We start from the raw sequence: 27,187 nt of genomic DNA, 5'->3' as shown, positions 1-27,187 counted from the left end.
GTCTCTCAAGTTCACAGTTCTTGGAGTTGGATACAGTTGGCCTTCCTTATCTGCGGGTTCCGCATGCACAGATTCAACCAACCGCGGATCGGGAAAACCCAGAAGTTCTCTCTCCAGCACTCGTTGTTTGAACATTGTTCGCCTCGCGTCTCATTCAGTCGCTACTTTGTTTCGGTGAAAAAATGGCTACTTAAAAGCAATTAAGTGGTCAAAGCAATTCTTCAAAGGCTAAGAGGGAGCATAAAGTGCTATCTCTTACCGAGAAAGTAGAAATCTTAGATCTTTTGAAAAGTGGCATGTCACTTGCTGAAGTTTTCCTCAGCCCTCAACCTCCACAGATCTTGACTTTAGTATTATTGAGCCTCCTCCACAGCGTCCTTATTCCCTAAACAATACAGTGTAACAACTATTTACATAGCATTTCCATTGTATTAGGCATTATAAGTACTGTAATCTAGAGATGATTAAAAGTATTACTCGTTGTTTGAGCAATGTTCACCTCACATCTCGTTTGTTCGCTACTTGCGTTGTGAGTGAGGGGAAGGAGTTTAAAGCTAGTAAGGGATGGCTGGCTAGCTATGTAAAGTGCTACAGCCTGAAGAACTTAAAGATCATGGAAGAATCGGGATCGGCTGATGCCAATGCAGCATCAGCGTTCCCAGAAGAGCTACGACGGTTGCGTCTGTACTGAACATGTACAGCCTTTTTTTCTTGTCATTATTCCCTAAACAATACAGTATAACAACTATTTACATAGCATTTACATTGTATTAGGTATTATAAGTAATCTAGAGATGATTTAAAGTATACGGGAGGATGTGCATAGATTATATGCAAATACTATGCCATTTTATATAAGGGACTTGAACATCCATGTTTTTTGGTATCCACGGGGGGAGGTCCCAGAACCAATCCCCTGCAGATAAGGAGGGCCAACTGTACATATCCTGCATATGTGACCCCCAGGTCTCAAAACCTGTTGCTAATAGTCAGTTTTAGTTGTTGGTCCATTGTCTTGAAAACATTTTGTTTTATACTCATGCTTCTAAGTACTCATTGTTAGTCAACAATGCTGACTACTGGTATTTTTTTACTTGATTTAGCTGCTATGATTTTTCTATCCTTAGTACACCCACAATGAGCTATTGGATTTTTAATAAATTACAATCTCAGTCATAGCCTCCCTTCCAGATTCAAAGGACCCCTAATTAAAGTTGATGATGTGAAGGGTTGTGATTATTGAGAGAGAATAGAGAGGAAATGTCGAGATTGAACTGCAGATGCTAGAATAGGGAGCAAAATAAACTGATGGAAGAATGCAACGAGTCAGGCAGCATCTGTGGAGGCAAAGGGGTGGTTGACATTTCGAATCGAGACCCTACATCAGGCCTAAGTGATGCACCATCAATAACTCACTCTGAGACGTAAGAAGCGAGATATCGGCTTTTATTGACTAGAAGAATGAACAACACTACATCCTGGAGAATGAGGCCGGGCTCAGGCCTCAATCACCTTTATACAGGGGTCTGTGGGAGGAGCCACAGGAGCAGTCAGCAGGGGGTCTGTGGGAGGAGCCACAGGAGCAGTCAGCAGGGGTCTGTGGGAGGAGCCACAGGAGCTGTCAGCAGGGGTCTGTGGGAGGAGCCACAGGAGCAGTCAGCAGGGGGTCTGTGGGAGGAGCCACAGGAGCAGTCAGCAGGGGGTCTGTGGGAGGAGCCACAGGAGCAGTCAGCAGGGGTCTGTGGGAGGAGCCACAGGAGCAGTCAGCAGGGGGTCTGTGGGAGGAGCCACAGGAGCAGTCAGCAGGGGTCTGTGGGAGGAGCCACAGGAGCAGTCAGCAGGGGGTCTGTGGGAGGAGCCACAGGAGCAGTCAGCAGGGGTCTGTGGGAGGAGCCACAGGAGCAGTCAGCGGGGGTCTGTGGGAGGGGCCACAGGAGCAGTCAGCGGGGGGGGGTCTGTGGGAGGGGCCACAGGAGCAGTCAGCGGGGGGGGGGTCTGTGGGAGGAGCCACAGGAGCAGTCAGCAGGGGGTCTGTGGGAGGAGCCACAGGAGCAGTCCAGACAGGTATATGTAGTTCACCACACTAAGTGTGGGAAGGCAGCCAGTATATAAAATAAAAGAGGAAGTGGTGAGGCAGATGCTGGTGGATGATAAGTGGACTCACATGACGAGAGGATGTTGGGTAAATGGAGTCTTGTGGGGGAGGAGGAGAGTGCTGAGGTTAGTAGGTGATGAGGAATATAAATTAGGCAGATGAAGCTGAGAAAGTGAGAGGAAGGTGGGGTGGGGGAGGAGGATAAAACAGAGCCTGATTGATGATAGGTCTAGCTTTCTGCTTTAGAGAAGCAAGCAGGGTTTAATGTGTAACATTTAGAAACAAGGAGCTAGCTTCTCTTATGCTTTTTTTTCTGAATAGCATGGAGCTTTGCCTTTTAGTCTAGAAATGTTAAATTCTTACTGGCTGTGGTTTGTACAAACTACCACATATGGTAGAATCACACAGCAAACCTTAATTTCCCTCCCCTGCCCCCCACTGCATAAGATTCCTGATGTTACTTAATTTAAATTTGCAGTGAAACTGATTTCAAAAATGTATCTTGACTGCTTTTTTGTTTGATTATTATCCAAAATATGTATATATCCCACATTTTGTTTTGGTGTTAATGTTAACTAAATATCTAATTTACAAGACATTATACAAAATGGAAAATGTTGTCTTAGAAAAGTTGTCACAGTTAGCTGCGCCTTGTTATGTGAATTTTAAACTGATATTTTCCTTATTTCAGTCTATTCAAAGGAAGTTCTCCCATTGCACAAAGCAATACAGCAGAACCACAGTCCAATGCCATCCATTCGCAGAAGACGTCATTACAATATGTTTCGTGAGTAGCAAAATGTTACAAATGGAATATTTATTATGTAAAAGCAGAAAAAATGTTACCTGTCCATCATAATCTCATGGTAAACAACATGTGGGTAGTGAGTGGTTGTCATGATTTATACAAGCTCAGTGCTGTGACAGCAATGCCAAATAATGGCAGAGTTAGTATTGGGATTATAAAGATGTGAGGTTAATAATTATGTTTATGATGATGGATGATATTACTGGAAAAATTACATCGCAAATCTAATAACTTGATCTAATAAAAGATCAAGAAAAATTGATGCAACACACACAAAATGCTGGAGAAACTCAGAAGGTCAAGCAGCATCTATGGAAATGAACAAACTGTCTACATTTTGGGCTGAGATCCTTCTTCAGGTCTTTTCGTGTATTCTGTGTATGTTACTTTGGATTTCCAGCATGTGCAGAATAAGTCCTGAGTCCTGAAATATGCTTTGAAACATACTCAAAAAAAATCAGTCAGTCCTGCCCCTCACAAAGCCATGCTGACTAGCTCTAATAAACCTATGCTTCTCCAAATGCTTGTAAATCATGTCTCTAAGAATCCTCTCCAATAATTTTCCTACCACTGAAGTAACTGACTGGTCTATCATTCCCAGTGTTATCCCTACTCCCTTTGTGGAACAAAAGAATAACATTTACCACCCTCCAATCATCTGGTACCTCTCCTGTGGCCAGTGAGGATGCAAAGATCATTGAAAAAGGCAATGGGATATATCTCGTCTGGCCCTGGGGATTTATCTGAATGTTTTTCAAAGGCTGCCCCGCATCCTCTATCTTAATGTCAACATGTTCTAGCCTGTTTTGCGCTGTCTTTGCAAACTTCAAGGTCACTCTCACTGGTGAATACTGAAGCAAAGTATTTATTAAGGACCTTTCCTCCCTCCTCCAATTCCAGGCCCATATTTCCTCTACTATTCCTGATCAGACCTACATTCAATCTGGCTATCCACCTGTTCTTCACATATGTGTGGAATACTTCAGGTTTTTCCTTAACCTTACTTGTCAAGGCCTTTTTATGTCCCATTCTAGCTCTTCTAGATCCATTTTACCTCTCTGTTGCTTTTCTCTATCACCTCTTCATTTCTGTTTTTGAGCTGCAACTCCAGTTACCTAACACAGTTTATAAGGAGCTGCAGCTGGATGCACCACATAGATGTCACTATTAAGGAGGCTGGAGGTCATGCAGATCTCCCATATCTGGCATGAAGAGCACACCACTGATCCTGGAAACATTCCCAGCACTCTCACTAAGCACTAATAGGCAAAGGAAGAAACTTAACAGAACTTTGTCCGCTCACCTCAACTCTCCATTTAAACCTCACTTGTTGTTATAGCTTTTGCCAAGTGTCTAATAAATTGTGATAGCTCAGGGCCACCAAAAAGTTCTGAGAAGGTCTGCTCTCTTTTTAAATCTGACACTCACGCTCCACAAATAAGCAACTGTTTGTGATATCTCAAGCCCACCGTAAAGACCCTGCTTACTTTTTAAATCTCACACTCACTCTCCACTATATATCAGACCTGCCGAAAAGCGTTCACTGCACTTGATTTTTTCCATGTTGGGGAAAGAAATTGAGTTCAGTTTTTTTTTAAATTGCTTATTGCAGTTTCTTGTCATTGCTAAAGACCAGTTTTACCATCATCAGAGATTCAAAGAGTGGCATGAACACCCTGACAACAGCACAATGATTGTACAAGCTGTTCAGAGATTGCAGTGACTAAACAGACTATTAAAGTGATTATGCAGACTGGAGAAATACAGTGTGTTTGGAGAGAGTATGCAGAGAGTAAGAGAAACACACTTTACAGGAATCTAAAATCCAAACTTGCCAGACGCTGCTGCTTAATTGTCCTCATGTTTTGTAGTTCAGTTTTTTTCTTCTGTCTGGCATTTTGCTTTCTTCCTTTACTGTAAATTTCTATTTGAATACTCAATTGTTCTAAAATGGTTGATAAAACGCCACTTATTTTTCTTTATGTTTAGCATCAAGGTTAAATCTTAACTTTCTGATTTCAGCTTTTCTGATACCACCATTGTAAAATATTTATTTGCACATCCTCTAGGCAATGAAGAAGTCACAAGATATGAAGAATCACCTGGTGTACGTAAAGAATATTATTTAACCATACCTCCATCTAGAATTTATCCACATTTATATCAAGGTGCGAGAAAACTTCCAGGATATCAGTAATGGACAGTATGGTACCCAGGTTTTTGTCATAATATGCGTATAGATAACTAACTCAAATGCAAACTGCAGAGATAACTTGACTGTCTAATAGGATCTAAAAGATGAGGATAAATTAGTAGAGGTCTTTCGGATCAAACTGTTTTGAGAGAACAGTTGGGGAGAAGTTTCCATTTATAGGAGAGACCAAATGAAACACCAGTAATATAAGATCATGCAATCTGTCATTTAGAATGGAGGGCAATCATTTGCCCATCAAACTATAAGAGTTAATCGTTAATTTTATTCCTGCATTAACCTTAAACTATGGTACTTTCCTCTTTAGCCATTCCCTCTGTGAAAGTTATGATTAAATCTCCTGTTCTAACCTGTTGGACAGGACATTCCAAATTGTTTTAGTACCCTGTAGCCTGTGTCTTCTTCTTTTGACAGTTATCATCAATCTATGTGTTTAATATACAGATGTAACAGCACTCAAAACAAGTTTCTCCTTAATTACTCATTCAAAATCGTTAAGTTTTAAGTGTTCTTTGTTTACCATCTGGGAAGAATCCCAGCTTTGAACTTTCTTCATGCAACTGAAGTGCTACATTCCATGCAGCATTCCAGTAACTCCATTTCGTGCTATAATGTTTTCAATAGTAAAGAAAACTAAAACTGTGAACCATAAGTTTAAGATAGATATAGAGCCAAAATGGAATTTGGGAGATTTTTTATTATTCAGAAGTGTGGAATTTAGTCTCAAAAGTAGTGTTATTTTTCCCTGCTCCTAGATGTTGTTGAAATATGAGCATTAGTTGCTCATCACTAATTGTGTGAGATAATGGTAGTAAACTGCCTGTTTCAAATGTAGCAAGAGCAGTGGTAAACAACTCCCACGATGATGTTGGGCACGCCATTTCAGAGTTTTGGCATTCAATAGTGAAGAAATGGCAGTATGTTTCCAAGGCAGGGTTGAGTGACATGGAGAGAAGCCTCCAGGCGGTAATGTTTTCAAACTTTTTCTGCGAATTTCTTTCTAGGTGGTAGAGCTTGAAGATTGGGGAGTGCTGTAAAGAAGCCTTGACAAAACTTTGCAGTTTTGTTGGTGATACACAGTGGTGGAGAGAGTGAATGATCGCAGTAGATGATCGAATGTTTATCAAGCAAGCTATTTTAAAACGGGTGGTGCTGCATTCCCTGAGTGCTGTTACAGATGTGGAGAATATTCTATCACTCTCTTGATGTGCTATGGTGGAAACTGTCTTGATGCAGAGTACATTGACTATTCAATGTTCTTATAGTTGTAATATTTGCAGATTGTGATTTCAGAATCATGTTTATTATCACTGACATATGTCATGAAATTTATTCTGCTGTAGTAGTATAGTGCAAGACATTATCAGTAAATAAACTGTGAAGAAGAGGGATAATGAGGTTCTGTTCCTGGGTTCATGGACCATTGAGAAATCTAATGATGGAGGGGAAGAAGCTGGTTCTAAAGTGTAGAGTGTGAATCTGGAGGCTCTTGTACCTCCTCCCTGTTGGTAGTAATGAGAAAAGGGCATATCTGAAATAGTGAAGTGGTTAGTGCTGGATTCCATCTTCTTCAGGCACCCCCTGTTGAAAATATCCTTGATGGTGGGGAGGATTGTTACAGAGACGGACCAGGCTGAGTCTACAATCCTCTGCAGCCTCTTGTGATCCTGTGCATTGAAGCATCCATACCAGGGAGAGATGCAATCAATCAGAATATCTGTACCATGCATATTTCTGTTGAAATTTGCAAGGTTCTTTGTGACATATCAAATCAAATTTCCTCTAACTCTTAATGCATTACAACTGTTGTCATGCGTTCTTCATGATGGCATCAGTGTGTTGAGTTCAGGCTAAATCCTCTGAGACGCTGAAGCCCAGGACGTGAAGCTGCTAAGGCATGCTCCCCAATCCGGGCAACGTCCTTATAAATCTCCTCTGCACCCTTTCTATGGCTTCCACATCCTTCCTGTAGTGAGGTGACTAGAACTGAGCACAGTACTCCAAGTGGGGTCTGACCAGGGTCCTTTACAGCTGTAACGTTACCTCTCGGCTCTTGAACTCAATCCCATGGTTGATGAAGACCAATGCACCATATGCCTTGTTAACCACACAGTCAACCTGTGCAGCAGCTTTGAGTGTCCTATGGACACGGACCTCAAGATCCCTCTGATCCTCCACACTGCCAAGAGTCTTACCATTAATACTATATTCTGCCATCATATTTGACCTACCAAAATGAACCACCTCACACTTATCTGAGTTGAACTCCATCTGCCACTTCTCAACCCAGTTTTGCATCGTATCAATGTCCTGCTGTAACCTCTGACAACCTTCCACACTATCCACAACACCACCAACCTCTGCAAATTTACTAACCCATCCCTCCACTTCCTCATCCAGGTCATTTATAAAATTCACAAAGACAAGTGGTCCCAGAACAGATCCCTGTGGCACAACACTGGTCACGAACCTCCATACAGAATATGATCCATCTACAACTGCTCTTTGCCTTCTGTGGGCAAGCTACAATTCTGGATCCACAAAGCAAGGTCCTCTTGGATCCCATGCCTCCTTACTTTCTCAATAAGCCTTGCATGGGGTACCTTATCAAATGCCTTGCTGAAATCCATATACACTACATCTACTGCTGTACCTTCATCAATGTGTTCAGTCGCATCCTCAAAAAATTCAATCAGGCTCATAAGGCACGACCTGCCTTTGACAAAGCCATGTTGACTATTCCTAATCATATTATGCCTCTCCAAATATTCATAAATCCTGCCTCTCAGGATCTTCTCCATCAACTTACCAACCACTGAAGTAAGACTCATTGGTCTATAATTTCCTGGGCTATCTCTGCTTCCTTTCTTGAATAAGGGAACAACATCTGCAATCCTCCAATCCTCCAGAACATCTCCTGTCCCCATTGCAAAGATCATTGTCAGCAATCTCCTCTCTCCCCTCCCATAGTATCCTGGGGTATATCTCGTCCGATCCCGGTGACTTAGCCAACTTGATGCTTTCCAAAAGCTCCAGCACACCCTCTTTCTTAATGTCTATATGCTCAAGTTTTGTAGTCTGCTGTAAATCATCCCTATAATCACCAAGGTCCTTTTCCGCAGTGAATACTGAGGCAAAGCATTCATTAAGTACCTCAGCTATCTCCTCCGGTTCCTTACACATCTTTCCACTGTTACACTTGATTGGCCCTATTCTGTCACGTCTTGTCCTCTTGTTCTTTGCATACTTGTAGAATGCCTTGGGATTTTCCTTAATCCTGCTTGCCAAGGCCTTCTCATGGCTCCTTCTGGCTCTCCTAATTTCATTCTTAAGTTCCTTCCTGCTTGCCTTTTAATGTTCTAGATCTCTATCATTACCTAGTTTTTTGAACCTATCGTCAGCTCTTCTTTTCTTCTTGACTAGATTTTCAACCGCCTTTGTACACCATTGTTCCTGTACCCTACCATCCTTTCCCTGTCTCATTGAAACATACCTGTGCAGAACACCACACAAATATCCCCTGAACATTTGCCACATTTCTGCCGTACATTTTTCCCTGAGAACATCTGTTCCCAATCTATGCTTCCAAGTTCCTGTCTGATAGCTTCATATTTCCCCTTACTCCATTTAAACACTTTCCTACCTTGTCTGTTCCTATCCCTCTCCAAAGCTATGATAAAGGAGATAGAATTGTGATCACTATCTCCAAAATACTCTCCCACTGAGAGACCTGACACCTGAGCAAGTTTATTTCCCAATTCCAGATCAAGTACAGCCTCTCCTCTTGCAGGCTTATCTACATATTATGTCAGGAAACCTTCCTGAACACACCTAACAAACTCCCCCCATCTAAACCGCTTGCTCTAGGGAGATGCCAATTAATCAGAATCAGAATCAGAATCAGACTTTAATGGCCAAGTACCTATGCACATACAAGGAATTTACTTCTGGCAGATGTTGTCTCTCTGCTCATAACAATAATAATGATAAATATAAATGAAAATATAGATTATACATACAGGTAGTGCAATCCAAGTAATAGTTAGCCGACAGTTAACCGGCAGTTAACTGTTCCGCAAAGTGACTGCAGTAGGGAAAAAACTTCTCCAGTGCCTATTAGTCTTAGTCTGGAGGGATCTGAAGCGCCTACCAGATGGAAGCAGATCAAACAGTCCAAAATTGCCCACCACGACAACCCTCTTATTATTACATCTTTCCAGAATCTGTCTCCCTATCTGTTCCTCGATGTCCCTGTTACTATTGGGTGGTCTATAAAAGACACCTATTAGAGTTATTGACCTCTTCCTGTTCCTAACTTCCACCCACAAAGACTCAGTAGATAATCCCTCTGTGACTTCCTCCTTTTTTGCAGCCGTGACACTATCTCTGATCAGCAGTGCCATGCCCCCACATCTTTTATCTCCCTCCCTGTCCTTTCTGTAACATTTAAAGCCTGGCATTCTAAGTAGCCATGCCTGCCCCTGAGCAATCCAAGTCTCTGTAATGGCCACAACATCATTGCTCCAAGTACTGATCCACGCTCTAAGCTCAACCGCATAATGGTGCATTTTAAAAAAGCAGACTATCGACTGTCTTGCTGGCAAACATAGTCTCTGGTAAATAAAATTAAAGATCTCAGAGCTAGTGACTGTATCAGTGGAATATTAGGATCATTTACATCTTTTGTTTCACGGAATCTTGGTAATCCCTTCTGTTCCGGACACAGCGATTCAGATAGGCGGGTTCATAATACACTGCTGAGTCTTTTAAAGAAAACGGCTTCATGATCAATTCCTCATGGTGCACAAATGTAGTGGACCTGTCCCAGTCCTGTTCACCAGACCTAGAACACCTCTCAATTAAGCATCAGCCATTTTTACCTGCTGTGGGAGATTTTAGCAATCATTTTGGTCGTGGTGTACATCCCACCATAGACCAATGTCAAACAGGCTCCAGACAATCTGAGCAATGTGATCAACAGGCATGAAACAGCATATCCTGATGCATTCTGGGGGATTTTAACCAGGACAACTTGAAAAGGTCTCTAAATAATTATTACCAACAAATCACTTGTAGCACCAGAGGAACCAACACTCTGGACTACTGTTACACCACCACCAAGAGCGCTTATCATGCAATTCCATTCCCACACTTTGGAAAGTCTGATCACTTGGCTATGCTTCTACTCCCAGAGTATGGGCAGAGATAGAAGACTGCAGCACCAGTAATTAAGACCAAGAAGGCTTGGACATGGGAGGCACAGAAGCACTTGCAGGACTGCTTTGAATCGGTGACTGGACTGTATTCAGGAATTCATCCTTGAGTCTGAATGAATATGCCACAGCTGACACTGACTTCAAAAAAATCTGTGTGGATGAGTGGTGCCTGTGAGAATATACCATACTTAGTCAAATTAAAAGCTGTGGATGAATCAGGAGGTTCATAGTCTGCTGAAGGCTAGATCGGTGGCATTTAGGAGAAGCAACCCGGGTCTGCACAAGGAAACTAGATATAACTTACGGAGGACTATTTCAAGAGCTAAGAAATAATTCCTCTGAGCAAGGTTGGAGGCGACATCCGATGTGTGTGAACTCTGGCAGGGTTTGCAGGCTGTTACTTCCTACAAAGTGAAACCCAACATCATGAATGGCAGTGATGTTTGACTCCCAGATGAGCTCAACGCCTGTTATGCTCACTTTGAAAGGGAGAATAAAACGACATCTAAGAAGATCCCTGCAGTAGCTGGTAACCCTGTGATGTTGATGCACCATCAATAACTCTCTCTGAGACGTGGTCGAGATATCGGCTTTTATTGACTGGAAGAAAGAACAAGCAGTAGTTGACCACCATACTACGTCCTGGAGAATGAGGGCCGGGCTCAGGCCTCAATCGCCTTTATACCAGGGTCTGTGGGAGGAGCCACAGGAGCAGTCAGCAGGGGGCGTGTCCAGACAGGTATATGTAGTTCACACACATGTCTGTCACAGAAGTCGATGTTAGGTTGAATTTCAGGAAGGTGAACCCTCACAACATGGCAGGCCACGATGGAGTACCTGGTAAGCCTTTGAAAGCTTGTGCCAGCCAACTGGCTGGAATGTTCAAAGATATTTTCAATCTCTCACTGCTACAGTTGGAAGTTCCTACCTCCTTCAAAAGGCAACGATTAAGAAAAGCAGTATCAGCTGTCATCCAGTAGCTCCCACATCTACGGTGATGAAGTGCTTTTCAGAGGTTGGTCATGGCTAAAATCAACTCCTGCCTCAGCTAGGACCTGGACCCAAGGCAGTTTGCTTGTTGGCACACTAGGTCTGTGGCAGATGCAATCTTATTGGCTCTCCACACAGCCTTGGATCACCTGGACTATTACAGATACCTATGTCAGGATGCTTTTTGTTGACTATACCTCAGCATTTAACACCAAAAATCCTACAGCCCTGATCAAAAAGCCAAAGAACCTTTGCCTCTGTACCTCCTTCTGCAACTGGATCCTTGACTTCCTAACAGGAAGACCACAGTAAGTGTGGATTGGTAATAAAACCTCCACCTCACTGGCAGTTAACACTGGCACACCTTCAGGGATGTATGCATAACCTACTGCCCTATTCTCTCTACACCCCTGACTGTGTGGCTAGGCACAGCTCAAATGTCATCTATCAATTTGCTGATGATACAACCATTGTTAGCAGAATCTCAGATAGTGATGAGAGGACATACAGGAACGAGATATACCAGCTGGTTCAGTGATGTTGCAGCAACAACCTTGCACTCAATGTCAGTAAGACCAAAGAGCTGATTATGGACTTCAGAAAGAGTAATACAAGGGAATACACACTATTCCTCATGGAGGGAGCAGGTGGAGAGAGTGAGCTTTTTCACTTCTAGTGTGTTAATATCTGAGGACCCTACCTGGTCCCAACATATCGATGCAGCTATAAAGAAGGCAAGACTGTAGCTATATTTTATTAGGAATTTGAGGAGATTTGGAATGTCACTTAAAACACATAAAAATTTCTACGATGTTCTGTGAAGAGTATTCTGCTGGCTGAATCACTGTCTGGTATGGGGAGGGGGTGCTACTGAACAGGATCAAAGTAAGCGGCTGAAAGTGGAAAAATTAGTCAGCTCCTTTATGGGTACTAGCCTCCGTAAGATCCAAGACATCTTCAAGGAACGGTGCCTCAAAAAAGTGGCATCCATTATTAGGGATCCCCACCACCCAGGATATGCCTTTTTCTCACTGTTGCCATCAGGAAGGAGATGCAGAAACCTGAAGGCACATCCCCAGTGGCTCACAAAAAGCTTCCTTCCCTCTGCCATCCAATTTCTGAATGGGCATTGAAACCATGAACACTACCTCACAACTTTTTTTATTTATGTTTTTGCAATATTTATTTAGTTTGATATACGTTGACATATATATTTACTATAATTCAGTTTTTCCCTATATTATCATATATTGCATTGAACTGCTGTCGTAAAATTAACAAATTTCACAACATATGTCAGTGGTATTAAACCTGATTCTGATTCTGAGAGGGATTGCTGGTCCTTACCAAGAAATTGGTTTTTTTTTAACTGGGGAGTCTCAAATTGTTGACTTAATGGCAGGGGAGACAGTCAACCATTTAGGCCTAAGGTGAGAAGAAATTTTGTTATACTTTGCAATTCTGTCCCTCAGAGAGCTGAGATTGTGCAGTTGTTGAGTCTGTTCAAGGCCGTGATCAATAGATTTTGAACTCGAGGATGCACAGATCAGGCAGAAAAGTGGACTTGAGGTAGAAGATTATGGAACATGTTCAAGGGGCCATATGGCAAGCTCCCACTTCTTTTGATTATATTTTTAAAGAGGAATTGGGGATGGTACAGTGCTTTCCTTATTGGTTGAAGAAAGCAATTATAGCTGCAAGAAGGAATAGTTTTCTAGATATATCAACAGATTAGCATAAAGGGATAAATGTTTAGCCATGGTGCTTAAGTGTATTATAAACTCTCAAACAGTGAAGATGATCAAATGGTAAATATACACAGTATGCATATTTCTAAGGGGCAAAAAATATGGAGCAATAATAGGTGGTATCATCTTGCATTTATTTATGTTATGTTCATTCTTCCTTAATACATAGAGACCATTCTTCCCATCGAGTCTGTGACAGTTCTTGGAGAAGTTCTATCTATCCCACTCTCCAAAGTATTCCCCTTATAGCCCAGTCTTTCATAAATATGCCCTGATTTTCTCACTAGCAACCTGTCCTCAGGGGCAATTTACAATATCAAACTGCGTGTCTTTGGGATGTGGGTGTAAACTGAAACATGCAGAGAAACCCATTTAGTTTTAGAGAGAACATATGAACTCAGCACAGGCGTCGACAGAGTTCAGCATTGAACCCAACTCACTGGAGCTTTGGGACAACTTCACTATCTCTGCCAGCAGTATAATATTGACTGAGAATCCTGTCAGATGGCACAGTATTTTTAAGATGCAGATACAGTAGGAGAAATTTTCAAATCATTTTTTTTAGCAAAGTCATCCAGTTCTGGACAGGACCAATCCTAGACCTATTCACTAATGAACATCAAGATCTTAAACTTTGTAATTCCATCCCTACAGCCATTTGTCTGTCTATCTTTCTTTTCTTCTTTGAGACACATCAAGAAATGAACCTCTTTGTCCAAACTTTTGTTCATATACCCTAAGGTCTCATTGTCAGTAATATTCCTATGGAATGCCTTAACTTCTTCACTGCATTAGCGTGATTTGTAAAGTTGTTCCTATGAGTTCTCATTGCTTTGTTCGATGTGTCTTACTTTGTTAAATTAACATAGATTCTTGGAACTAGATTGATATGCTTGCTGTTAATCATAATATTTATTGAAGTCAACAACCATTTAACAAGATTGCATCAGGACAAGGTTGATCTTATCTACGTAATACCATCTCAGAACTTGACTGAAACACAACAGACACTCAAGAACTTTATCAGGAGTCACTCTTGCACTTTCTCATGGATGGCTCTTTAATTCCTTCTCTCTGTCTTAGGGATTAAACTTCAGCTGAAATATTATTTTAGAGTACAAGTTCTTTGAAAAATTTATACTCTGAAGTAAAAATTTATGAAGTGTTTTGAGGAGATGTTTTGTAATTCTACATAACAAGAATAATGACGTTTATACAGCATTTTTATTGTTACAAAATGTTAGATGCATTTCACAGGAGCAGAACCAGGATTAAGGTCGATTTAGCTACATGGAGGGATATTCAGAGAAAGACTGATCTTGGCCAGAGAAGTAGGTTCTAAGGAGAGAGATTTTCTAAATAAATGCCTACATTAAAGATCTTCATACTCAAGTCTGGAAATTCCATTTGAGTTCTGAGACAGTAAAGTAAAATAGAAGAAAACAATAAGCTGCAGAGATGTTCATGTGAGTTTTAAAATATCTATTTTTAGATCCAGTTGATCAGAGCGAAGTGGAAGTTATCAGAGGTGGACACAAGGATGTTATAGTTCCTGAACCTAAACTTGGAGTCTCTTCTCAAATATATGAAGGTTTGAAAATAAACATTCTCTAGCATTTAATGTAAAGCAGCTTTAAAAATTGATAGAAAATGGAAGATTTGGATATGTTTCCAGGCCTGACACTTGGAAAATCTGGCCAAACTGTGAATATGTTACAGAGCAAATCATATTTATCAAATCTGAAGCACATATGAATGCTCAGTTCCATGCCAGGTGGTACATTAATCCATTGAGTTATTGGTGAACATCATGACATTTTGGAATTGAAACAGTTTACAACGAAGACCGACATCCACTGAACCCAGGAACCCAGGGGCTCACAAGAAAAGTGCTCCTCTCATTTTGAGAATGAAACCTGTGCATTACTGCATCCAAAAATCCCGTGACCTGCTTTGCCTCTTCTCAGAATAAGTGCTCGTATTAAAAGTTGTATTTTTCTCTAGCATTGTACTGAAATAGCCTAAGTGAAATTTCACTTGTAATAGGAGAATGGGATGTGACTCACACTTCCCAGTGGTTATTGAATTTTTTTAGCAGGTAGTGGTGAAATTAGATATTATAGAAAAGCTGGCAGAAACAGTCAAGCTTTGAAAGCTGAGACTCGGCACAAGGGAAAGGAAAAAATGAGCTAGAATGTTGAACAGTGAGATATTGCAGGCTGGTGTGCAACAAATTATTGAGGTAATTATGCAAACAAAGTGAATTTAAACAAGACATTCAGAACAATAAGATAAACTAGAAACCTAAATTGGTATAATGTGTGTAATGGTAGACAGTCTCTGAAAAATAAATCTTTGTAAAGAAAATTTAAGGAATGATAGAGGACTTGGCAAGAAGCAGTGTATACAATTGCAATGAATAGGATATTTGCTGAAATCTGCTGGTATGGTGCTTTAGTCAATTACTGCATGCAGAGTAACTCCAACCCATTGTTGATTAAAACATAAAATATAATTCTTAAGAGCTATAATAACAAAAACTTTGGCTTGCTGTGGTTTTGTATCAATTAAATATCTTTGCTAATAACCTACAAATTATTGAGGTACTAAGCATAAAAATGGTGTATACCTGAAGGGATGTTAGGATATAAAATTGTATTTTGTAAACTTTTGTTATGGCAACTATTTGCAATTGCAATTTTAGTTTTTATACAACTATTTCTAAGGTGTCATCTTGTCTCCTCAATTTCTTGTTTTGGAAAAGCTGCTTTATTGAAAATTCTGCTTAATGAAAATATAGTGTACAAGAGTAATTAACAATGTCAGTTATCTCTCAGTTCTCATCTCATTCTGATGGGGTTTGGTAGACCCGAAACTGGATTGCCACATTTTTCACTGTTAATGTGTTGACATAGAAGGAATTAAAGATGAATTTCAGATCGATTACCCAAAAAGCATTTTGTGAATTGGGAATTTTGGAGATCAGATGCCAATGCTTCAGACTTCCCACTCAGCCACTGGGCTCGGTACTAAGGCTAGAAATGAAACCCTTATACAAAGCTGGTGTCAGATATATTTCATAACCATCCCATTCATTTGAATATGGTTAACATCCAAGAATGAATTTTTTACATAGTTCTTGTTTTCTTAATTACTGTAACAGATGTGCCTTAAGTAAATTTACTAATTTCTAATTACTTCAAAAATAAAGATTCAGCTTTTTGATGCAAATGCAGTCAAAAACCTTTTAACTATTTCTACATATCTCTTATCTAAATTATTTAAGATAATTAAAAAAGTGAATTTACTTGAAGCAACAACATACACAAAATGCTGGTGGAACACAGCAGGCCAGGCAGCATCTATAGGGAGAAGCGCTGTTGACGTTTCGGGCTGAGACCCTTCGTCAGGACTAACCGAAAGGAAAGATAGTAAGAGATTTGAAAGTAGTGGGAAATGCGAAATGATAGGAGAAGACCGGAGGGGGTGGGATGAAGCTAAGAGCTGGAAAGGTGATTGGCGAAAGTGATACAGAGCTGGAGAAGGGAAAGGATCATGGGACGGGAGGCCTCAGGAGAAAGAAAGGAGGGGGGAGCACCAGAGGGCGATGGAGAACAGGCAAACAACTAAATATGTCAGGGATGGGGTAAGAAGGGGAGGAGGGGCATTAACGGAAGTTAGAGAAGTCAATGTTCATGCCATCAGGTTGGAGGCTACCCAGCTGGTATATAAGGTGTTGTTCCTCCAACCTGAGTTTGGATTCATTTTGACAATAGAGGAGGCCATGGATAGACATATCAGAATGGGAATGAGACGTGGAATTAAAATGTGTGGCCACTGGGAGATCCTGCTTTTTCTGGCGGACCGAGCGTAGGTGTTAGCGAAACGGTCTCCCAGTCTGCGTCGGGTCTCACCAATATATAAAAGGCCACACCGGGAGCACCGGACGCAGTATACCACACCAGCCGACTCACAGGTGAAGTGTCGCCTCACCTGGAAGGACTGTCTGGGGCCCTGAATGGTGGTGAGGGAGGAAGTGTAAGGGCAGGTGTAGCACTTGTTCCATTTACAAGGATAAGTGCCAGGAGGGAGATCGGTGGGAAGGGATGGGGGGGACGAGTGGACACCTGTCCTTACACTTCCTCCCTCACCACCATTCAGGGCCCCAGACAGTCCTTCCAGGTGAGGCGACACTTCACCTGTGAGTCGGCTGGTGTGGTATACTGCGTCCGGTGCTCCCGGTGTGGCCTTTTATATATTGGTGAGACCCGACGCAGACTGGGAGACCGTTTCGCTAACACCTACGCTCGGTCCGCCAGAAAAAGCAGGATCTCCCAGTGGCCACACATTTTAATTCCACGTCTCATTCCCATTCTGATATGTCTATCCATGGCCTCCTCTATTGTCAAAATGAATCCAAACTCAGGTTGGAGGAACAACACCTTATATACCAGCTGGGTAGCCTCCAACCTGATGGCACGAACATTGACTTCTCTAACTTCCGTTAATGCCCCTCCTCCCCTTCTTACCCCATCCCTGACATATTTAGTTGTTTGCCTGTTCTCCATCTCCCTCTGGTGCTCCCCCCCACCTTTCTTTCTCCTGAGGCCTCCCGTCCCATGATCCTTTCCCTTCTCCAGCTCTGTATCACTTTCGCCAATCACCTTTCCAGCTCTTAGCTTCATCCCACCCCCTCCGATCTTCTCCTATCATTTCGCATTTCCCCCTCCCCCCACTACTTTCAAATCTCTTACTATCTTTCCTTTCGGTTAGTCCTGACGAAGGGTCTCGGCCCGAAATGTCGACAGTGCTTCTCCCTATAGATGCTGCCTGGCCTGCTGTGTTCCACCAGCATTTTGTGTGTGTTGTTGTTTGAATTTCCAGCATCTGCAGATTTCCTCGTGTTTACTTGAAGCACAACTGTTGCAGAAATTAAAAACACGAGAGGCAGTATTCATTTTCTGAGGTCTTGCTGCTTTTCCACTTTGCAAGGTGGCTATCATGGCCTTGATGTGTAGGGCTGCATAAGGTTAAACAGCTGTGGAAATGGAGCAGCAGAGTAGCCAAGGAAGAGGTCCAAAAAAAGCATAATCTAACTTATCACCTCTGAAAGATTGTGAAACAGATTTGAGAGAAAATAATCAAATGGCCTAGTGCAGAACATTCCTATTAGAAAAGCAGAGTGTTATAAAAGAAAAACAAATTGTGTGTATTTTGCATCAGTTTTTTTGGGTATGGCATTCTATTATTTCAAAATTTGTTAAATTTGACAAAGCTTCAGATGTTCAAACGTTAGAAAAATAATAGTACATTAAATATTGGTTTCTGTTGCTTTAATTTATATATGTTTCCATTTATGCTTCAGGTGTTTGGAGTTTAACCAAGGTTCCATTTATGTCTGCATTATGTATTAGAGTTAATTTAGGAAGTGAATCATTCTGTCAATGCACTCAGATATTTTAATTGAACACTTGGCAAAGAGGCAAACTAGATGAGCAGAATAAAAGTAGATTGCAGTACGTAATAATGAAGTTTGTACAGGATTTTATTATGGTCTAAACCAGCTCATATTCCAATTAAATACATACAATCCAATGCTTAGTAAATGTGTTCACAAAGAAAAAAAGAGCTAGCACAGATACTAGACTGTCATACACCAGCTAAATTATCATAAATATTAAGACATATAGCCAGTTTTTGCATCACTTTGGTATATGGCATTTATACATTGAGGTTAAAGCAAAAAGGAGCAATGTTGGATCATGAAGATACATGTGATTTTCCTTCTTTGTTTGGAACTCATCCTGAGCATTCAAAGCTACATGCTTATCAGAGTTTTTTTGTCATATTTAGTTTTCTAATATTCTTCAGTTTATAGTTTGTAATGTGCCCCCTCATCAATGAACATAAGTCAGTAGCAAAGTTCAAATGATTCAGGTCTATCAAGTTTTGTTTTATCTGACTTTATTAGCGTATTTCATTGGATAGTTTCTTGGATCACCATTTCAAATCAAAAGAAGACATCACTTTTAATTGTTAATATAAGATTGATGATAACATTGCTCTGGGCCTAAACGTGTGAGCATATCAAGTGCAGCAATGCTAACTGTTTACACATGAGCTGTTAACTTTAATGAACTATTGATGTTAACCATATAAGGGGGATTGAAACTCAAAGTAAGTTTGATATTAAGTTTTGGGTGGTAAAACTGCCCAATGGCTCAATTGATATGCACCAGACAATCTCAAAATGGGCTGAGTTAAGTAATTACATTCAGACTAAACCACCAATAGTCAAGATCCGGAAAAAAATAAGTCAGGTTCGATGTGCATACTTGCTATACAGAGATTAAATCAGGAAAGTGAAAAGTGAAAATCACAATCATAATATTGGATTAAATTTTGAGGTCATTTTTGGACATTTTAATCAGGTACTTTGATGGCTTATGGTCTCTATGGAAATACAGATTACCTATTGTGAACAAGTTGGAAATCTCATGGTGTCAAGCTGTTGAATCATGAGATATAAGCTTTAGTTATTTCTTTACAGCACATTGTAGTTATTATCATGAGACCCAATGTTGGACTGTCAGTGTCATTTAAGATAGTTATATTTCACATTCATTAATCCTGAAACATAACATGAATCTATCCTCTTTATTTTGATTTTTGATTTTATGCTTGTCACTCTATCTGTACATCCGATTTTCTTTTCTGTTTCTTTCTCTTTTGAACCTTATTCTGATGCATATTTCCCCTAGAATTATCCAGCGCATGAACAGCTTAACAAAAAATGTATTTCTGTCATTCTTTGAGTGGAAGTGAAAGATAGGGTCTTTCTTCAGCCCGTCTAGTCCATGTTGAACTGTTAATCTGCACAGTATTTTACCATAGAAAATATACCGAGAACTAACAAGCTCATTGTAAAATTGAACTGTGATGGGAAGTGAGTAGATGTACAGAAAGTCAAGAAAAGTGATAAGTACCCTGGCATTGTCATTGAGTGCTATGTGAGAGGAAACCTTGATAAGTGTATATAAGAAATCCTCGTACAGTTATCAACTAATTTCATTTCAGGTTCAAAAGAAGACCTTGTATGGGACTTGGATGGTGAAAACAGAAGGCAATTTATGAACAAAGTGCCACATTATGAATCATTTGAAGAAATGTTTTCAGGTGTGAAAAGTAATTATAGACAAAGAGATGCCAAAGGCTAATCCTTTTCCCTGTGGTTTTCTTAAAGTAGAAGTGCGACAATTTAGTACAGCTGTCACCTGCCAGTCAGTTTAAGATAGCAAGCAAATAAATAACATGAGGGGAGATTAATTATACAAGTTTGTACTTATGATTATAAAGAGCCAATGAACACAAGCATACAGCATAGTATATCATTCTGCTCATAAATGGTCCTGAAGGCTTGTTAATGTCACATTATGCATTTTAGCAAGAATTTATACCGTGCTGCTCAAGTAGCTGAGCACATTACAAGAATAGACTTCACCACTAAATGGGATGTGATGGAAATAAAGACTTTGTCTAAAGGATTAGCTTTTTAGAATAGTTTTGAAGCTAAAGAGCAAGTCATGGTGAAGTTGTTTGGGGATGGAGAATTAATGCATTTTGCCAGAAAGATTTACTTATAATTTTGGAGCAGAAGTGAGGCAAAACAGTTGGGGCAATTGTCTAGAATCAGCAGAACATTGATAAGGCCTGGTAGTAGAAGCACCAGGGAAACACAAGAACAAAACTTCTGAAATAAATTTGCTAGTGGATATGGAAAGCAGGAGTGGATAATTGTAGGAGAAGTATTTAATGTTTTAACTTAAGTTTCCTCCTAACTCAAAGTTATGCAATCACCTTGGGAACTGATGGATTGGACACAGGAGCACATTGGTGTTGATAAAAAGCATCTTGGATACTGCAAAGTTTAAATTGTAAGAAATGTTGGCTTATCAAATCCATGAGGAAACTTGGTTTCACTCAGACAGAGATTGCAACGTGATAGTTACTGAATAGAGGAACTACTTGAAGGGTGTGAAAGATCAATACTGTCATCATTATCATTACGTGCAGTGTCTGTGACAAGGGTGATCATAGACTTCCATCTGTCTTTAATCTGAGAAAATCTAATAAACTCTTCAAAACGTTTGTCTGTCCATCCCTTGATGTAACTCAAGAATTTTATGCGCTGTCAACCATGACTTTTCCTTCAATCAATTTTTCCCCTTCAGTACAAGATGTCAAGCTTCTCTTTTCTCAGTACATATCCCAGAAATTATAGCTGGCGTTTCCTGATTGTTGAAATCAGCTTTCTTCTTATTCCAGTTTTTCACAACACTTCCTCAACTGTTACTCTGTATTTACGTATTTAATATATCTTGAGAGAGAGAGAGGTTGTGATAAATGAAACAAAAACACTAAGTACAGTTGTCTACATGAGCAGCTTTTTGGTTGTTGATATGAAAAATCACTTGAGATTTAGTTACTGTGATGTTGATAAATGCAATATTAAACTATATAAGGAAAGTCCTTGCTTAGTTGCAGCTCAACCAAGCCATTCAGAAAGTTTATTTTGGTGCCTATTTAAGGTTATTGCTACTGTGGAGCTAGCAGTAGATCATGAAGAGGCATAGCCAGAAACATGAGGCCTTGGATATGCTCTTTCCAGTAGACATTGCCCCTTTTGAGATCTCCTAGCTTCCTGGTTTTTGCCTCTGTTCTTAAATTCCTTGGATGTCTGAGCCATTGATAGTTTGATAGTACTGAAGAATTGTATCATAATTATAGATTTTTAAAGATTAAGAAAGATTAGCTTTATTTGTCACATGTACACCGAAACATCAAAATGCGTCATTTGCGCCAACAACAGTCAGGATGTGCTGAGGGCAGCTCGCAAGTGTTGCCATGCTTTCGGCACCAACATCGCATGCCCACAACTTACTAATCCTAACACGTACATCTCTGGAAGGTGGGACCATCCAGAGGAAACCCATTGGGAGAATGCACAAACTCCTTACAGACAGCATGGGAGTTGAACTCTGATCACTCACTGGTGCTGTAAAGTTTTATACTAACTGCTACACTACTATGCTGCCTTTTATCAGATCTTGTTTATCGGTTATCAGATCTCCTGCACATACCATACTAATTGTTGTTTTGGCCACAAGGTTTTTTTAAACCTGGCCCTTTCAGGGGCCTGTAGATCTGCCATATGCCTTTGAGCAAAGGGATTGCAAGGCTGGTTCATCCAAAAATATCTTGGATTGATAATTTATTTATTTCTGGATCTCATGGTCATTCTTTAGAGACCATTCCCGTGTTCGCTCATAGAGCAGCAGATGGTTCTTCACAGGTGCTAATTAAGAAGGACAATGCAATCCACATATTTTAGACATTCTGTAATTCCTATAGATTGGGAATCTTCAGGTTGATTTAACATGTCGACTGAATAAAGCCTTCTTTGTGGTGTTGAGTTCTTTGAAATCTGTTTGTGTGGGAGCTTTACTTTGACTGTCATTCTTTGGAGACCAGGTTGATGGAGAATGGAACAGGCAGTGGATGATCCATCAGGCATTAGTTTCTGCCATAGCAAAAGAGATGAAATGGCCTTGCAATCCCTTTGCTCAGACAAACATGGTCTAATAAATACAAGTACTTGAATTAAGCATGTTGCCATAGGGGGTCACTGTTTTTCTGGAGAAACTGCTAGAGGAATCAGTGGGTCAGACAGTGTCTATAGAGGGAAACAATCAATGTTTTCATTTGAGACCCTTCATCTCGACTTGTCTTCTTGCTCCAGATTCCAGCACCTGCAGACTCTTCTGTTTCCATACTGTTTAACTTATCTGCCTTTCTAGTTGCCTGCCACCTTGTCCTTGCTTATAATGTCCCACTCAGTGTGCTATCAATGTAAAACCATCTCTATTCCTGGTATATGATAGCAGTCAAAGTTCAAAGTAAATTTATTTCAAAGTATATATATGTCACCATATACAACCCTGAGATTCATTTTCACGTGGGCTACCACAGTAAATACACGAAACACAGTAGAATCAATGAAAGACCACACCCAACAGGACAGGCAAACACCAATGTGATCAAAGAAAAACAACAAACTATACAAATACAAAAAGAAAAGAAAATAGTATCAATAACAAATAAATAAACAATAAATATCAAGAAAATGAGAGGAAGAGTCCTTAAAAGTAAGTCCGTAGGTTGTGGCAACAGTTCAGTGATGGACCGAGTGAAGTTATCCTCTCTGTCAAGAGCCTGATAGTTGAGGAATAATAACTGTTTCTGAACCTGATGGTGCAGTTTCTAAGACTCCTGTATCTTGTTCCTAATGGCAGCAGCGAAAAGAAAACATAGCCTAGATGGTGCCAGTCCTTAATGATGGATGCTACTTTCCTTTGACAAAGATCAATTCTTGGTCAGTTCGTGGGTTCTTCAAAAAGGTCCCAATGTCCCAGGTCCCAAACTTAACTTCAAGGATCAATAATTGCCTATATATTATTTCTTTCAATATGGACTCGGCATTGTGAACTGTCTACCACATGATCTTGACAGAACTATGTTGCCCAAGTCTGTGTCCCACCATAGACCATTCTGTCCCCTTCTCTTACACACACACACACACGCCACCGCCACCGCCACGACGACGACGACGATTTCAAAGCTTCAACTAATAGGCAGATGTAGACGGGTTATGATTTCCTATTGCTCTGTAGAACATTTCTGAGATTCTATGGCATGTTTTGGTGGCTAGAATCATACTCTGGGAGTGGGTTCTCCAAGCGATTTGTGAAATTAAAACTTTTATGATCGTAATTCAATACCATAGAAAGTGATAGTCCTTAGCTGGATTTGTCAACTGAACTTCCAAAATACTGAGGTTAGTCCAGGCTTACACTGGCAATTGCAAATTCCTGACTTCATGATCTGTTACCCAAAGTCTTTCTGCAGGAATTATCAGAGACATATACATATATTTACATTTCTGTACTGTATATGTAGTGTAGTCACATTTCCAGGTGAAAAAATCATATTTATTTGAGTTACTGAAGGTACATCCGCTAGCAGTATGTAATCAAAAGCACTAAATGTATTGCCTTCTGTAAGAGTAGGACAATAGATTTTATAACTTCAGATTTTTTAAAAATTGCTTTAACTGTAAGCCACTAGGCAGACTAGGATGCCAACAATTTTCAGACTTGAGGAATCCTGATCTCAGTTGAAGTGTCAAATTGAAGTAAGGCACGCTCTAGGATGAACGCAAGTTTATAAGCTTGCCGCAAACAGTGTCTATCAATAGGTAATGATGACATAAATCTAAGCCTTTCCTTTGGCTGAGTAATTGTGTTCAGCATTTAACGCAATAGTAAAGGATTGCTATGCTTATACACTTAACTCATTGTAGGAATGTTTCTTTGGCAATAAAATTACTTCTCAAATTTCCCTCAGTGTCCGTTGATCCCTCCAATCTACAAATTAAAATGTAGCCATTTTTACTTGCATGGTTATTTGGTTCAGTCCTTGTTCCTAACCTTCTCTGGTACCCCCCCCCCCCCCACAACACCTTCTCTCCACATTGAGGAATGTATTGGTGCCGCTTCCTGCACTCATGCAGATCTCATTACCTTTTCTACCAACTTCCCCCACCCCCATCCTTCATCTGGATTGTTTCTGACACTTCTCTTCCTTTTCTGGATACACTGATAGCTATTACAAACCTATGGACCTCAGCTACACCTCTTGCCACCCTGTCTCCCTTAACAATGCCATACCTTTCTCTCAGTTTCTCCATCTCCACTGTATCTGCTCTTAAGGTAAGGTTTCCTGTTCTAGGACTTATGAAATGTCCTCCTTTTTCAGAAACTATGGCTTCCTCTCTGCCATGGTTAATGGAGCCCTCACATGCACTTCCTTCATGTCCTGTCTGTCTGCTGTCAGCCCCGTCCCCTTCCCTAGACAGAACCAAGATAGAGTTCCCTTGGTTCTCACCTTTCATCCCAGTAGCCTTCACATCCACCATGTCAACCTTTACCAATTCGGACAAATGTAACAGGATCCTTGTCTCAATCACATCTTCTCCACCACCAACCCCCTTTCTGCATTTTTGTAGGGACTTCCTTTCGCCCTTGATCCTTTCATCCCCTTGCATCTACCCCTCACTATCCCCTACAACCATAGGAGGAGCAACACTCTTACCTCCTCCCTCACTGTCATCAAAGACCCAAACAGCCATTCTAGGTGAGGCAGTGATTCACATGCACCTCCTCCAATTTGGTCTGCTGTGTTCAGTGCAAGCTAGAAAAACATGTTGCATTTCACTCCTCCAGTCTGGTCTGCTGCATTGCCAATAGCAAACTAGAAAAACACATTATATTTCACTTGAGCAGCCTACAACCCAACAGTGTAACCACTAAAATTTCTAATTTTAAGTAAACCACATCCCCTGTTTTTCTTTCCTTCTCCCACTTACGATTCAGTTTAGACCATAAGATATTGGAGCAGAATTAGACCATTCAGTCTATTGAGTTTGCTCTGCCATTTCATTATGTCTGATCGATTTTTCCTCTGGACCTCATTCTCCTGACTTCTCCCCATAACCTTTCATGCTCTGACTAATCAAGAACCTATCAACTTCTGCCTTAAGTACATCCAATAATGTCCTCCACAGCCTCTTGTGGCAATGAATTCCACAGATTCGCCACCCTCTGGCTAAATAAATTCCTCCTCATCTCTGTTCTAAAAAGTCATCCCTATATTCTAAGGCTGTTCCCTCTGGTCCTACACACCCCCACCATAGGAAACATCCTCTCCATATACACTCTTATCTAGCCCTTTCAACATTCGATAGGTTTCAATGAGATCTCCTCTCATTCTTCTAAAATCAAGCAAGTACAGGCCCAGAGCCTTCAAATGCTCCTTATCCAATAACGCTTTCATTCCCGGAATCAGTCTCATGAACTTCCTCTGAACCTTCTTCATTGTCAGCATATCCTTTCTTAGATAAGATGCTCAAAACTACTCAGTACTCCAAATGAGGCCTCACCAGTGCCTTGTAAAGCCTCAGCATTATATCCTTGCTTTTATATTTTAGTCCTCTCGAAGTGAAAGCGAACGTTGCATTTGCTTTCTTTGCCCCTGATTTAACTTTTCAGGAACCTGCACAAGGACTTCCAAATCCCTTGCACCTCGGATTTTTGAATTTTTCACCATTTAGAAAATAGTCTATGCTTTTATTCCTTCTTTCAAAGTGCATGGCCATACATTTCTCAACGCTGTGTTCCATCTGCCACTTCTTTGCCATTCTCTTAATCTGTCTTAAATCCTTCTGCAGCCTCCGTGCTTCCTCAACACTAGCTGCCCCTCACCTATATTTGTATCATCTGCAAATTTGACCACAGAGCCATCAATTCCATTATCCAAATCATTGACATACTGCTTAACATAAAAGGAAGTGGTCCCAACACTGACCCCTGCAGAACACCACTAATCACTGGCAGCCAACAGAGAAGGCTCTCTTTATTCCAATTCTTTGCCTCTTGCTACCAGCTAATACTCTATCCACGCATGTATCTTTCCTGTTATACGGCAGGTTCTTATCTCATTAAGCAGCCTCCTGTGTGGCACTTTGTCAAGGGCCTTCTGAAAATCCAAGTACACAACATCTACTGATTCTCCTTTGTCTATACTGCTTGTTATTTCCTCAAAATAATCCCAACAGATTTGTCAAGTAAGATTTTCCCTTCAGGAAACCAAGCTGACTTTAGCCTATTTTATCATATGCTTCCAAGCACTCTGAGACCTTTGGCCTTAACAGTCAACTTCAACATTTTCCTTACCATTGAGGTCAGGCTAACCGGTCTATAACTTACTTTCTTCTACCTCCCTCCCTTCCTGCAATTTTCTATTCCTTTGGAAGCATGCCAAAATCAATTGATTCTTGAAAGACCATTACTAATGTCTCTGCAATCTCTTCAGCTACCTCTTTCAGAACCTGGGAGTGGAGTCCATCTGGTCCAGTTGACTTTTCTACCTTCAGACTTAACAGCTTCCCAAGTCCTTTCTCCTTTGTAATAGCAACTCTTCTCACTTCTGTCCCCTCACACT

Source organism: Hemitrygon akajei, chromosome 16 (genome assembly GCF_048418815.1).
Source record: "Hemitrygon akajei chromosome 16, sHemAka1.3, whole genome shotgun sequence".
Classification (NCBI taxonomy): Eukaryota; Metazoa; Chordata; class Chondrichthyes; order Myliobatiformes; family Dasyatidae; genus Hemitrygon; species Hemitrygon akajei.
Note: the sequence above shows the minus strand (reverse complement) of the source record.